This window comes from Melanostigma gelatinosum (genome assembly GCF_949748355.1).
Source record: "Melanostigma gelatinosum genome assembly, chromosome: 7".
Lineage (NCBI taxonomy): Eukaryota > Metazoa > Chordata > Actinopteri > Perciformes > Zoarcidae > Melanostigma > Melanostigma gelatinosum.
Window position 1 is genome coordinate 27,043,499 of NC_136640.1, and position 15,533 is coordinate 27,059,031.

A 15,533-nucleotide genomic window follows, 5' to 3' on the forward strand; every position below is an offset into this window, starting at 1 on the left:
TATAGCTATCAAATACATGAGTAAAATAAAAAGTACAATATATTGATCTGATATGTATAGGTGAGTAGAAGTATAAAGCTCAATTTACAGTACTTGATTAATTGTAACATTCATACTAAAATCATAATTCTCTGAAGACTTGACCTATCCCTCTGTCTTAAAGCAATAATGTGCTCTGTCTCTCCTGCAGACATGACGTCCTGCTGACATGTGCTGTGTGAGGCTATCTTACATGCAACAGAATATCAGTGTTGCGTCGACGATGTGCCGACAAGCCGTCAAAGTCTGTGACAAAATTCATACAAATCTCTTTGGGAATATAATTATTGCTGGGTACACTCTGAACATTTGGAAATGATCCAAATCCAATTAATAAAGAAGGTAAGCGCATGAACCTGAAATGGAAATGAATGTTTGTAATGCAAATACAAATTGGCTCAGAGGAGAACATGATTGTACAAAGGATTCCAAAAAGAGAAAGAAAAATGAAAAAAATGATGTAGAAAGCAGACTTTGGTTAGGTTGCATACATAATGAACACACATGTTTGTCATGTGAGTAAGTCTGGTTATGCTTATGATTAAAGATTATGAACAAATAAATAAATACAGACCTGAAAAGGATGCTTCATTTCCACATTTTCCCTTCATTTTCCCATCTGTGTTCAGTCTCATCATCTACAGCCCGGAGCGGATGGAGGGTGTTTGTGTGTGCATGTGTGTACATGTGTGTACATGTGTGTACATGTGTGTGTATGAGACAATGATAAGGTCCTACGGTCTTACGAACGAGTGTATGTATAAAAGAGCAGAAGGAAGAAGTGTGTGTATGTGAGAGTGTGTGTTGTGTGTGTTTAGGTGTGTGTGTGTTTAGGTGTGTGTGTGTGAGTGTGTGTGTGTGTGTGTAGGTGTGTGTGTGTGTGTGTGTGTGCGTGCGTGGACATCCTCGTCACTGAGAGGGCCCAGGGGACAGCCCGGCCTCCTCAGCCTCCTCATGATGATTGATGCTGGCGGGCCCCACACGCCCCGGCCGCCCAGCTAAATTAAAAGCCTATTTTGTAATGTTGTAAAGAGAACAGAACGGTTGGAGGGTTGCTGTGTTCATGTGTGTGTGTGTGTGTGTGTGTGGTGTGTGTGTGTGTGTGTGTGTGTGGGTGGGTCACAGCCGGGGCGCTCTCCAGTGTCTTTAGTATCATCAACCCCTCAGAGGATAGCCAGAAGGGGGTCTCCTCCAGGCCTGATGCTCTTTCTCTCTCTCGTTTCCCATCTCATTCACACACTCACACACATGACCAGGAGCACACACACTAACATGTACGCCGGTGTGAAATGTTTCTGAGTCAGATCAGTAAATTAACACCAAGTGAAATAATTGCAGAATGAAGTATGTTTTGACGTTTCACTTTATTACTGTAATATCAAAACTACATGTTAAAACACTAATATTGTACTATTATTTATTATTTTAGAAGTCAATGTCAGCATTCTGTAACAAGAGGAGAGGATCAGTACTTTCTCACTGCTGATGCTATTGATACAATGATGTAGTTATGTCACAGAATGTCCTATTAAAATAATAGACGCTGACAGTTTACCAAAAGCTGTCAAATGTATATTCTCCTTTCCACCACATATATCTGTGCTTATAGCAAAGCAGAGTCAACTCTCTGATTCCAAATCCTCCTGAGCAACGCCACAAAAACAATTTAACATTTTTCATTCGCAGACGTTTTAAACAAACCAAACATTTGCAAATTGTGATTATTGGACCTCCACCCAAAGCATAAAACTCCATCACTTGTGGTCACAACCAAAGCCATTGACAAGAAGTAGTTACACCTTTTAGCAACTTTGAAAAAAGTGAACCAAAGTGAACACTCAGACAAAACCATCACCATCTGTAACCCTAACTTAAACAAAGGCACCACAAGTATTAACTCATGATCTGCTTTAAACTTTGTTTGCAATTCTGCAACAAATGTTGTGCAAGTCACTACACACAAGAAGCAAGTTGATCAGCCACTGCTGGGGCTAAGTAACATCAGAAGATGTTTAGATCGACACGCTAACAGTAGTCATGAATCTGTTTGGTAGAAATATCCAAAACATATTTACCTTTACCTTATTACCTCTTCAGGGGATTATAAACATTCTTTATGCTTCTTTTTCATTTAACAAAATGTTAAATGATGAACTTTTCTAACATATGCCAATGTAGATCAGTAAGTTAACAGACATGAGAATATGAACATTCTATGCTGACTTTGGATCATTTGAGACTTTTTGATACTTGAGCCGACAGACACGTTCTGGTCAGTACTCAATAATAGTGAGGTGTGATGAGTATCAACTGAAAATAATAGAAATCTATGGAGGTGTTGCGTGCGGGAAAAAGTATATTCAACACTATACAACAATAATGTATGCTTTGGAAAATTAGCAGCAGTGATGTAAACAATGTTTTAATTCCGCTAAAACATAATACAACAGTTTGACATTTAAGGAAAAGCACGACACAGAATATTACCAGCTGTGTACGTACTGCTAGTGCATTCTCTTCAGATATCCCATCAGAAAGAATGTACAACAAATATTTGAATACATATTTGAATAATTTGTTTTTAAATGTCATATTCAGATTGGTGAACATTCTCTGACCCCGTGCTTCTACCTTTTTAATTCTGAACTTTGACAGTCACTCAAGGACGTGACACTCATTTGTTTGTATATCATTTTCAAATCATTTATCCTCAATGTGAATTTAATTGACCAGACGACTCCAGAAAGCAAGGACAAAACACACACACGCACGCACACACACACACACACACACACACACACACACACACACACACACACATACAAACACACAGCTGCCTTCATGTCACCCTCCGGCCACCCTCCCTCTCTGCCTTTAAGCCATGCCAGACATGCCCCCCCCCCCCCCCCCCACCACTCTTCTGTTGCTGGCAGCAAGTGGTGAGTGGAGTGACAGCCCACCCTGAGTATGGCCAACCAGCCGGACACACATAAACACACACACAAAACAGAGGTCAGGCCTGTGTCAACTGGGGTGTGGAGGCCAGCGGCATCGCTTAAAGTATGTCGAAGGGGGAAGAGACATGAGCCGTCTGACGTTCACACAGGTTGTAAATAAGATGAAGATTTAACCAGATTACCTAGAACTTTATTTTGAAGTGAAACTGAAAGTTACTAAAACCTCTCTTTGCATGAGAAAACCATGATGCCACTAGTATGGCATGAACAGTAGATCAAAGTTGAAGCTGGAAGTAAAGCCAAAGCAAGTCCGCTTTGATTATAATATCACAAACCTGCCCCAAAACCCTTTAACGGGGAACAATGTAAGCAAATGATAGATACATTCTAAACATATATGAAGAATGGATACAACGTTGAGCAACTTCATGTTTCTCCAGATAGGACCAGAGCCACATCACCTCCTCTCCACCATGGACACCTGGAAAGAGAACAGACTACAAACACTACACTAGTCAATACTTATTAAGAGAGCCTTAATCAAGGTGTGGATTGTTCAGTAGAGGTTTAACCACAGCAATCCTAAGGCTAGTGCCAGCCAGTCAAGATAGAAATGAACAATATTCAGCATTGTAAGTCCCAGAAATGACTGGAGATCTTTAAAAAGTGCAGCTAGTCGGGGGTCAATTAGGCAGGTGGTAGGGATAGAAGCTGACATCAGCTTGGAACATGTTTCAAGACTTGGTGTTGAAATTTGTAACAACAGAGACTTATTGGGATTCAACATATATATATATTGCACTGCAGATTTGACAGAAGTTGCTGGAGTTCAGGAACGAACCCTCTATCCTGCAGGATATGAATTAGATCAAGTGATTAACATTGGAGTGAGTAGACTCCATAGACTATATAAGAAGTGGAAGTTGTCACTGTGGTGTCGACCATTGGTTTGTGGACTATGGTTTTGAAGCCTCGAGGTGGGGATTTTGGCCCTCGCCATCTTGGTTTTTGGAACCAGAAGTGACACAAGAGGGTGGAGCTAAGTACAACCCAATGCTGAACAAGTTTAGTCAGCCAAAGTGTTAATTAACTTTTGTGAACCTTTCCTAAAGCACACCCTGCTTTATGGTCTGTTTGACTCTAAATGGACCATAATGTACTAAATGAACATCATGCTGTGTTGAAGGCAAGTTTATTTGTATAGCACATTTCAACAACAAGTTGAAGAAGACTTGAAACTTGAGATTGAGACCATGAACTCATGTTTACAATGTTTACTGACGTTATAAATCAAGAGAGAAGTAGAGTCATTTTCTCATAGACTTCTATACAACCAGACTCTTTTTAGCAACCAGACGAGTTGGCCATTAGAAATAATTCAAGTTTAAGGCACTTCTGCATTGACTTCACTTTAGATTCATGCACAGATTGTGTGATAACAAAAATATAAAGAAGAGTCGGGGAAAGGCCTTATTCAGGTGAATATCTATTCACCAATAATAAAATCTCATCAGAGTGAGTAACAAGGTCTTGGATAGATTCTTCAAATTACTCTAAAAAGTGGGAATAAAATACTGCAAGGTGGAGTCTGCAAAGCAAAACATGATTGATGACGAGAGCCTCAAATTAGTTGAATTTAATATGAGGTTTGGTGGATAAACTGAAAATAGATTTATAAATTAAGGAAACACCCCCACCTCGTTAAGCTTCCTGAGTAACATGGGCATTAGTGAAGTCAGGTGAGGAGGCTTCATTTCATGGAAATTGGGTTCAGCCATGTTTCACATAAACCAATCAAGTCATGTATCAGTAAGGCTTTAGCAGACAGAGACATCTGACATATAAAAAAAGGGCTGTGGCTTTCAGTTGGAGGGCAATATGTAGAACTACCAGTAGATGACGTATTAATTGATAATATAACGTCAACCTTTAAAATGGGGATGGTTTACAATAGGCAGTTTGGGAAATACTTTTAGTGCTCACCTCTATTCTTTCTTTCAAATTGAGTTTGACTAACCTGTGTTTACAACTGTAAGTGTCTCTTTCCTCAGTCTTTCCTTTAACAGTGTCACCATGTTCCCTGATATCAGCAATAACCTTTATGAGTACAATGTTATCATTACTGATCAGTGGTGGGCCGTCAGGGCCAGCAAAGCCTTCTCTGCTGGCTTAGACAGAATCACAAAGCTGTTTTATGATTGAATTATTTTTCATAAATACACTACATGTTTTATAATGTTTTAGCTTATTTTCTCATTGCACAGCTCCTGTCTTCCTCAGTTGCTCTGCTTCCAGTGCAGCTTGTTTTAAGTAGAGCTTTTATCCAATCAGATTTCATCTCTGTGTCTCTAGGTAAGAACAGAGCCAGAGGCCTGCAGACTCACAAGTGAATCCATGTGCAGTTTAACTGAATGGAGACGATATTGTTGATTGTCATAGTGTTCAACCAATCAGATCTTTAGTATTCTTTAACGTGCCAGAGCTTCTAGCTAGCCTAGCCGTAGTGCGTCAGCATTAACATGCAGCTTGATTAGTCAGTGGGATATCATGACATGTTTAGTGGTGATAATCTCTATATCTGCTGCCTCTGTCGAGCGGACATTTTCATCCCTCAAACGCATTAAAATGTATTTTATGAAATACAACGGGAGAGGCTCGACTGTCTTCACTGGCGTCCATTAATCCAGGAGAACCTCTTACTGGAACTGAACCGATGTTCTGTACAACCGCGGTATTAAACTCTTTGTAATCAAAGAAAGGAGGATGGACTTTAAGTGAACCAGCTTTGGTAAGTAAATGCTTTTGTTGTTTTACATCTGCAGTTGCGTTACTGCTGTGTTCATTTGTCTATGGTGTCGTTATGATATGGTTAATGTTGTTCCCTCTGATGTGAATAATATTTCAAGTGTGTGGCGGAATGCGTGTTTCAGCGCTGCAGTTTTGCTGGATTCATTTTGACTATATGCATTGTCAGCATCCCATCATGCTCGTATTTATGTATCTGCACTCTGCAGTTAGTGTATTTGTAGCCCTCATAGGTGTTGAGCTTCATGTAAAATTTTATTTCAGTTGTCAAATGTTGCAGTGTTATGTGAATATGCATTTTTTACACAAAACATATAATAACCCGGAGCTGTTGCATCATAATGAGGTTATTAGGAGGAGGCTCAACTGTAGTAGGACAGCATTGAAGGCCCAGGTATAACATACACAGCCTGCCACTGTTACTGATAGATATGATGGTCAGGACTAACACCTAATTTCTCATGAACTGTTTTCTTGAAGTGAAATTATTTTTCTTGTCGGAAATATGAGCATAGATGACTTTAGGATGGGAGCAAGACACATCTAAATGTACTTGATGTATGAAATTTATTTTCTCGAGTTACAAATACAGGCCGGCCTTTTTTTTTCTTTGTCTACTGGCCTCGGTACTGTTGGGGTTCTGGCGCCACCTCCTGGCTGGTTGAGTCCCTCACATGGGCCTCCCCTCCTCACAAATGACCTGGGGTCTGATCCTTGCCCCCTGGAGATGACCACACCTCCACCTTCGGTCCACCGCGGAGGTGGACCTTTCATTGGCCGACAAGCCGTCTCCCGCTGTGCGCAGAGACACGCTTATAAGCGGCAACGCAGCCAAAATCGCTCTCTTCGCTCTGGACTCCCGTCCGGTCTCAAGAAGAATCACCAGAGGACCCGATCGACCTCAACCCCCACTCATCTCAGCACGCACGTGCTCTTTCGCTGGACGAAAAAGAACCACGTCTATTCTGAGTTAAGGCCTTGGCCCGCGGAAAGCATCCTTTCTTCAACGCGCCGCTCCCCCCCCTTCGTGTACACGCCACGGTACTAGGAAGACCAAACAATCTTCCTTCACGACCATTACCGAGAGATACGAACCGACACGTGTCTCAGCCGACGTTGGAAACCACAGGCCCTCCTCTCTGCAGTGAGCCGGGCCGAACCAGCAACCGCTCACCAGCGACGCTGAAACCACAGCAGCCTCACGCTTTTCTTTTCCTCCTGGAGGAGGGAAAACCATTCATCGACAAACACTCTACAACCTTGCCACGAAGCATCTCATAGTAAGAGTCACGGTGTCTGGGCGTAGTTTAGCTTAAATGAACTTACGTTTAATTCAGGCCATTCATTTATATGTTATTATTCCCGTGTTTTTGTCGTGTTAAAGTCATTGTTTTCGTTTTGCTGAGAGATTACGCAATCGTCGACGGAGCTCCGAGGTCCGTCGTACTGTGCGTTTCCTGTTTGACTGTTGCTTTTGGGATTATTTGATTTCATCTTTGTTCTTGCTCTCTTTCCTCGAGTCGATTCTGTGAGTGAAGTGTGGAAACGCGACTATCGGGCATAAGTGTCGTCAGTTCGCGAAGCGACAACGGCAACTTGTGTGAGATACGCTCGGCGATCCTCATTTTCACTACGACGCGACATCGCACACAGAAACTCTGATTCCTCTCTCTGCCCTTTTATTCCTCTTGTTTTCCGTAACTTGCACACACATAGAGCTCCGGATTGTGGGTGAAACTCTCACCTATTGTTCCAACACACGTGTGCGCCGACACACGCAACCACATATAGCTGACCCCCCCCCCTCTCCATTCGCCATTTGGTCTAAGTCACTCGACTCCGCCATCTGGTGGAAGGTTTTAGCTATAACTCTTTAAGGCCTGTTTGTCTGCGTCACTCGACGCCGCCATCTTTGTAGTCTTTAGCGATAGCTGTTAGGACTCACCTTCCTTTCCACATACACACACACACACACACACATACTTGTATTACATACATCATCACCCATTTTATTCATTTGTTTAGATATTAGGCACATAAAATTGTATGACAGCGTTGTTGGTTGTGATATTATTTGATCTGATCACTTATTATTTCGATTTAATAAATTCTGTTATATTTTAAAGAGCAGTCGTTTGTGATTACTTGTGCATATTTGTGTAATAAGATCTGTATGTAGTAGCCTTGTGTACGAACTTAACCCTTCACTGTCACTTCGAATGTGTAGTCGCACCCGACTATTGACATTACGAGTGGCCACTAATTATGAGACTTAGTTTATCGTTTGGTTATTAGTCCCTGTTTACAGGGTGGTGCCCCGTTATTATTAATAATCATTAATAATTGTTACTCACATTAATAATTCTATTGATGTCAAGAATTCAGTTTCTTAAATGCTGATAACCCAAACACGCCCCTCTACGTTCCCAACATCTGGTGCCCCGTGTGAGGCTACGTTATTCCAGTCTTATTACAGTATATATGCATAATAATCCATAATTATTTTTGAATAATTAATTTTCCAAAATTAATTTTTTCTCGAAAAATTAATTTTTTTCCTTTGTTTTGAATGATCCAAATTTCTGCACCTTATTTTCCAAAATAGGTAGACCTTTGATATTCAACATTTTTCCTTATTGTAATTTAATTTTTGATTTTAATCTTAATTTTAATTGAATTTAAATTTTTCCGAAATTCTTATTTCGTTTTCCTTTCAGGTTCAATTACTCGTTTCATTTCCTAAACTAACAGTCAGCTGTGTAGTAGGTTTGATCGTTTGTTTTTGTAATACCAATACTTTGTTTTCTTAAATCCCTCAAAGAAGTTACACACAGCTGTCATAGGCCAAAAGTGCTAAGCCACGTTAGCATTTTGTACCTTTGGTTGCCAAGCAGTAGTGATATCTCAGAGTAGTACAGTAGAAATTTGTAAGTCACAGAACTAGACATTTCACTGTGCTCCTGCATTAACCGTAAACGCTAACAGTTTCTTACTAACAGTAGGGAATCAATAACCACTAGGAGTCGCGCTTATTAAAAAGAGAATGAGCGACAACAAAGACTCCGCTTCTGGAGCTGTAGCTCTAGATGACGCCGTATTACGAGATGCGGTGGCCGATCTCCTCAAGTTCACGCTACCTGAGAGAGAGTATTTTGGTACATACGACACAGCCACGTGTCAGAAGCAATTAGTGGAGCTAATGGCGTATGGAAACCATCCAGATAAACCAAAACGCATGATTCAAGACGTGGTTGGATCAATCTTCCTCACCTACCATCAGAAAATGCAGCTACAAGCTGTCGCACACCGCGAGGAATGCGACAGACTGCGCAGCGCCTTGGGTGAGATTCAGATTGGGGTTAGGCAGGGAGAAACCGACTATCGTGCGCTTCAGGAAGAAAATGAGACCCTGCGAGTGGATCTCAAGGAGATCCACACAGAGCTCAACGCTACCCTAGAGGCTAACGACAGAATGAAAGTGCTTCACAGTACCACGCAGGGACAGACACCCCTAACCCAGGTAAGTACTGTGCCACCCAACCTAGCCGCTCACCACGTCACTTTGGACAGCTACAGTGCCCCTCGGTCCTCGCAACCCTTGGACAGTGGTGCCTCATTCGGCCCGAGTCGGACCACCCTGCATTTCAGTCGAACGGTCTCGCCACCCACTAGGGGGGAAGACCAATACCCTCCACCTAGTTCAAGGTCGCGACGAAACCGCTCCCCCCCCCCCCCCAAGGAGGGGGAATAGTCGCCCTGATTCCCCTCGAGGTGAATTAGTAGACTCAGACGACTCGGACGGCCCAGGCCCCATCGGCGCGCAGGGCCTGCGTACCCGGCAGATTGAGTCTCTTGCCAAAGATGTAGAACGTTTCGATCCCGGTAGCAGAGAGTCGAGCATCGACGACTATCTACGGGAGATTGACCGCTGCCTCCTTGACATCTCGCGCCCCTCATCGCGTGAAAAGCTAAAGCTAATCTGGAAGACCACGGCTAGAGGAGTCCATGTTTTCATGGAAACACTCCAGCCAGGTATCCGCGACCGCTACTCGAGCCTCTGTCAGGCTCTCCGGGAGGAGTACTCCTTGTACCCTGATCCCGCTTCAGCCACTCTCGGCGCCTTTGCGATCTCTCAAGGAAGGCTAGAGGCTCCAAGAGATTACTTCAGGCGGTTGAGATCCGCGTACTTCCAGGGACGTAACGCCCCTGGTCTAGAAGAGGACCATGCCTTTAAGTCCTTATTCCTGCACAACCTCCACGACGGTGTGAGGTACGATGTTACCATGCATTGCAGAACAAGTAACCTCACAATGCCGGAGATCAGGAAATATGCACAACTGGCATGGGAGACACGCGCACGGCCTCTGAAGAAGCATGAAGACACTGCCAGAGTCCTGGGCATCCAACAGTCCGGAGACTCTGACCTAGCGTTGGAAGGCAATGAAAGGCCTTGGGCCAGAGACTCTCGGCCACCCTTGAGAAACCAACGACCATGGCGGTCGGAGGACCAACGCAACCAGGGGGGTGAGAGACACCCCCAAGGTCACAACCAGGTAAGGCCACGGCAGCAACCCACATCGCATCCACCACGGAGGGTTGAACGCAACCCTCCACAACCAGGTAGGTACAACGGACGGGCTCGCAACTTCCCTGCAAAGGAAGCTGAAACGCCTGAGCTGGAGAGCCTAATCCGTAAGTATGTGCAAGAGGCAGTCAAGCAGTTGGGGAAGGCGACGCCCCCCGGGAAACCATCAACCCCGCCAGGGAAACCCGATCCCAACTTGCCGCCCACCTGACTAAGCCTAGAGACTTCTTCCTCTGCCGCCAAAGTCTACTTTGTAGGTTGGGGAAGAGACATCAGCACACTCCCGGAAACGGCCACTCCCGACTTCGCACCTCCCCGTTCCATGACCTTCTTGGGTGACCTTGTCCGCAAAGGCAGGGCCCGCCGTATATACATCTCAGTCACACTGGGAGGCCATAACACTCTTGCTCTACTCGATTCCGGGTCAGAAATCAGCCTCATGTGTACCGCTACCTTCTTGATGGTAACTGAAGCAATGCATTCCCGTGGCACAACGCTGCAAAGCGAAACGTGCGCGGTCAGCATCACCAGCTACACCCAAGATAAGTCGCCCATCACCAAACGTGTCTGGGTTGACATCGCTTTTCAGGGAATGACTATCAAGCATCCCATTCATGTCTGCATCCTAGACACCGAACCCTTACTCCTTGGCCAGGACCTCTTGGACCGATTGGCCCCGCTCATTGATTGTCATCAGGGACACATTTGGGCACAAGTAGACACACCTAGGCCCCTGAACCTTACTGGTGACGCGTCAGTTCCAGACGGACAAGTCGCCGTCATTCATGAAAACGAGTGGCAGACGCCCCCGTGCCTGCCAGAGACTCCCCCTGAGTCGGCTCAGCCCGCTCCGCCTGCGGACCTGGGACCGTCGCAGCCAAACCAGGAGAACCTGCCCCGTGATCACCAGTCTTTCCTTTGCTCGTTGGAAAACCCCACGTCAGCATTGTACGCCCCCCGCTTGACTGAAGGCGTACACCTCAATGGCATCATGAATCCAGAGGCTCTCCTAGCCCTGTGGTCTGAGAAATCAGCTGTCAGCCAAGACGTGTTCAACACTCTCTGCCAACAAAATCCACCGCCAGTCTTCGTTCAGAGAAGCCACCGGCTTCTGTCAGCGGAATCACCGCAAACGATGCTCAAAGCCATCGGGGTGTGTGCCCTCCACGTACGGATTGGAGGTAAACAGGTGACGCACCTGATCAGTGTGGTCCCTAGACTCCATCCCCCGTTCTTTGTCGGCGCAGACCTGCTAGTAAGACTTGGCGCCGTATTGGACACAGTCCATCAAGTTCTGTGGTCTCAAGGTAGCGCTGAGCGTTACCCCCTCGCCACTGAACCCGAACACATGGTATCGGGGCAAACTATCCCCCAGGCGTGTCAAGTCGCCAGTGAAACTGGCATGACAGTGCCCGCCCGCACTGCCGGAGTGTCCATACGCCTCGTCATCCTTAAGGGACAGACGCTGCCTAGCGAACAGGCATTCTTCCAACCGCTGCCCCGCTTTTGGGAACTGAACTTGACAGTCTGTGGTATGCCCCTGCTTGAGGTGAACAATCGTTCAGCCTACATACTGGTTCAGAATCTGACCCACTCACCGATCCAGGTGACGGGAGGACAACCATTGGGGATACTGGTTGACCAGTCCTTCCACGACTTTGAACTCACAGTCCCTGTCATAGGGGAGCTGCCCCCAGCCCTAGCTAGAGAGGATGAACTGAATGGCCTTCTTTATACCTTTCCGACCAAAATGATCACCATCGTCCGTCATGAAATGCTACAGAGCGAAGCAATCCACGACGCTTCCCTGAGTACTGACGGCGACATGATAGTGTACACCCTCACTACTCTACCAGGAGATTCGACCTCCGCAGTCACGGGTGCGGATTCACCGACCAACGAACCGTACCCTGGCTTTGAGACAGAGATGGAGCAACAGCTCGCGAAGTCGGACGCTCTGATAACAGAAACTCAGAGAGACGCACTTCGACACTTGTTCCGCGAATTTCAGGAGATCTTTTCAAAAGACTCCCACGACTGCGGAGTCACCGACCTCCATACAGTTCGCATCCCTACCGACCCACAGGCCCAACCAACCTTTGTACGTCAGTACAGAATCCCATTGGCCGCCTATGACTCGATTCAAGAGATCCTTGACAAATTGCTGGAAAAGCAAATCATTAGGGAGTGCAACTCAACGTACAACTCGCCCATCTGGCCAGTGCTGAAGCCAACTGGAAAATGGCGTCTTACCATCGACTACCGCCCACTGAACAAGCAGGTTCCCCTCTCCCGTTGGCCAATGATCCACCTGGATCAAGAACTGGCAAAGGTAAAAGAGGCCTGTTTCTTCTCAACGGTGGACATAGCCAATGGGTTCTGGACCATGAGAGTCGACCCAGTCGACCAATACAAGCTTGCTTTTTCCTTTGGCAATCGCCAGTACACTTGGAACCGCTGCCCGTTTGGGTACTCTAACTCGCCCTCAGAGTTCAACATCTTCCTCCACAAAGCGATGGCCGACGCCGCCGCTCGCGGAAACCTCATATACGTGGACGACATCCTCATGAGGAGTCGGACCTTTGAGGAACACCTGGCTGAGATCCGCCATGTTCTCGGCCAGCTCGCCGCCGCAGGAGCTAAACTGGCTATCACCAAAGGCCAGTGGTGCCGTACTAAGGTCAAGTACGTGGGGCTCACGGTGGGTGCAGATGGCATTGAACCTCTGGCAGAGAGGATACAAGCCATCCGAAACATCAAAACTCCGACAAACGTGTCGGAACTCAGGAGCTTCCTGGGTGTCTGTAACTATTCACGGCAGTTCATGGAGGACTACGCAGAAATAGCCAGACCCCTCACGGAGCTTCTGCGCAAAGATAACCTTTTCGAATGGGGGGGACCCCAAGAGCAATCCTTCCACCACCTGAAGGAAAAGCTCTGCTCCGCCCCCTGTCTGGCCTACCCAGACAAAGACAAAGAGTTCCATCTTGAGGCCAGCTTCTCTTCCCAGTGCCTTAGCGCTGCATTGGCACAGAAATATGACACTGACCAGCGGGTCGTTGCCTACGCCAGCCGACCTTTAAGCACCGTTGAGATTAAGTTCTCCGACTGCGAAAAGGCCCTTCTTGCCACCGTTTGGGCTGTGGAACATTTCCGTAGCTACATCGGAGGTCAGAAAGTCATCATCGAGACTTGCCACCAACCGGTCGTATTCTTGAACAGTCAGCGACTGAGAGAGGGTCGAGTCTCTAACAGTCGTATCGCATCCTGGATGATGGCGTTGCAAGGCTATGATGTTGAGATTAAGTACGCCCAGAACCACAAGATGGCTCTGGGCCAGGGTCTTGCGCAGTGCCAACACTGCGACTGTGAAGAACAGCCGAGCTCCCAATCTTCAATCATCACAACCCCATCGCTTCCATCCAACCATCATTACTACGATGAGAACATCTGCCAAGGCCTCCCGAAGGTCTATGTGGACGGCTGCTCATTCCATCACGAGAGCCAGATCCGAGCTGGAGTCGGTATCAAATGGGTGGGCTTCGAAACGAACAAGCCACCCTGCTACCAACTCGGCTCAAAGTCGAGCCAATACGCAGAGATTGCAGCAGCACTCATCGCACTCCAACAGGCCACTAGGCAAGCGGTTGTACAGCTGGTGATCTGCTCAGACTCGAATTATGCTCGCCACAGTTTCATCTCTCACTTCCCTACGTGGAAGGCGAACGGCATGAAAAATGCTCGAAACAAAGAGGTCAAACATTCAGAGCTCTTCCTCACATGCGATCAGCTGGTGACAACCCAGGGGATGACAATTTACTGGAAGAAGGTAAAGGGTCATTCCCAAACCTCTGGCCCTGATAGGGACGGGAACGATGAGGCGGACCGCCTCGCCAAATTGGGGGCTGAACAAGGCATGCCTTGGGAGTTCCAGGAAAGCTGGCTCCCAAGCCCCCAAACGTATGCAGTGAATGCGATCACTCGGCGGCAAACCAAAGAGAAAGCAGAGAATCCGCAGTCGTGCCTCCAGACTTTGCACCTGGGACGCAAACCAGGCGACACAGACTTGGTCACGATGCAGGAACGAGACCCGGCTATTCAAAGCATTCGAAACCAGATACTGAACCTTCCGTCACAACAGGTGGCACCGCCACCGTTAGACTCACGAGAACTGAAAGACCTTAAGTCCGTCCAGTCACACCTGAAGATAGACCAGGGTCTGTTGGTCTACTCCTACGAGGGTCAGGGCCCGTCCCGTTGGGTCGTCCCAACTGACCATAGGGGGGTGATGTTGACCCATGCTCACGACTCCTTAACAGGAGGACACCGGGGCTACAAGGCAACTCTCAACACCCTCAAGCAAGTCGCTTATTGGCCGTCCATGATGCGGGACACTAAGTCCTACGTACGGGGATGTCTGGTCTGTTGCCAGTTCCAGCCATCCCGCCCCATCAGTCGTGCCCCACTTCAAGCAAGGGGGGTCACATTCCCATGGTCCAACCTCCAAATCGACTGGGTCGGTCCAGTCCCTAAGTCCTCGAGAGGTAACAAATACCTCCTCACCGTCACATGCGCGTTCACTAAATGGGTGGAATGCCTCCCAGCACCCAATGACACGGCTATGACGACTGCAGTCCTACTTCTGAACCACGTGTTCAGCCGTTGGGGTTTACCCCTCTCCATCGATTCAGACCAAGGTACCCATTTCACCTCCCACGTCATGACTAGCGTGTACGATCTCTTGGGAATTGAATCCAAATTCCACATTTCGTACCACCCCCAGTCCTCCGGTCAGGTCGAACGGGCCAACCGCACCATTGTCAGCATGCTCAAGAAGTATGTTAACAGCAGTGGCAGAGACTGGGACGTGAAACTCCCCTTGGTACTGATGGCCATTAGGTCCACCCCGCACCGTTCCACGGGGGTCACACCCTGTGAAATGATGACGGGAAGGGAGATGACTCTCCCGCTTCACCTCCTGTACCACCCCGAGGATGTCAGCGTCGCGACAGCCTACACTACACATCAGTACGTCTCAGACTTGCGTGAGCACCTCCGAGATACGTTTGCGTGGGCCCAAGAGAACTTGGAAGACAGCGCAAAAGGCTCTAAGGCCTACTACGATAGGAAGGCATCGCACCACGAAT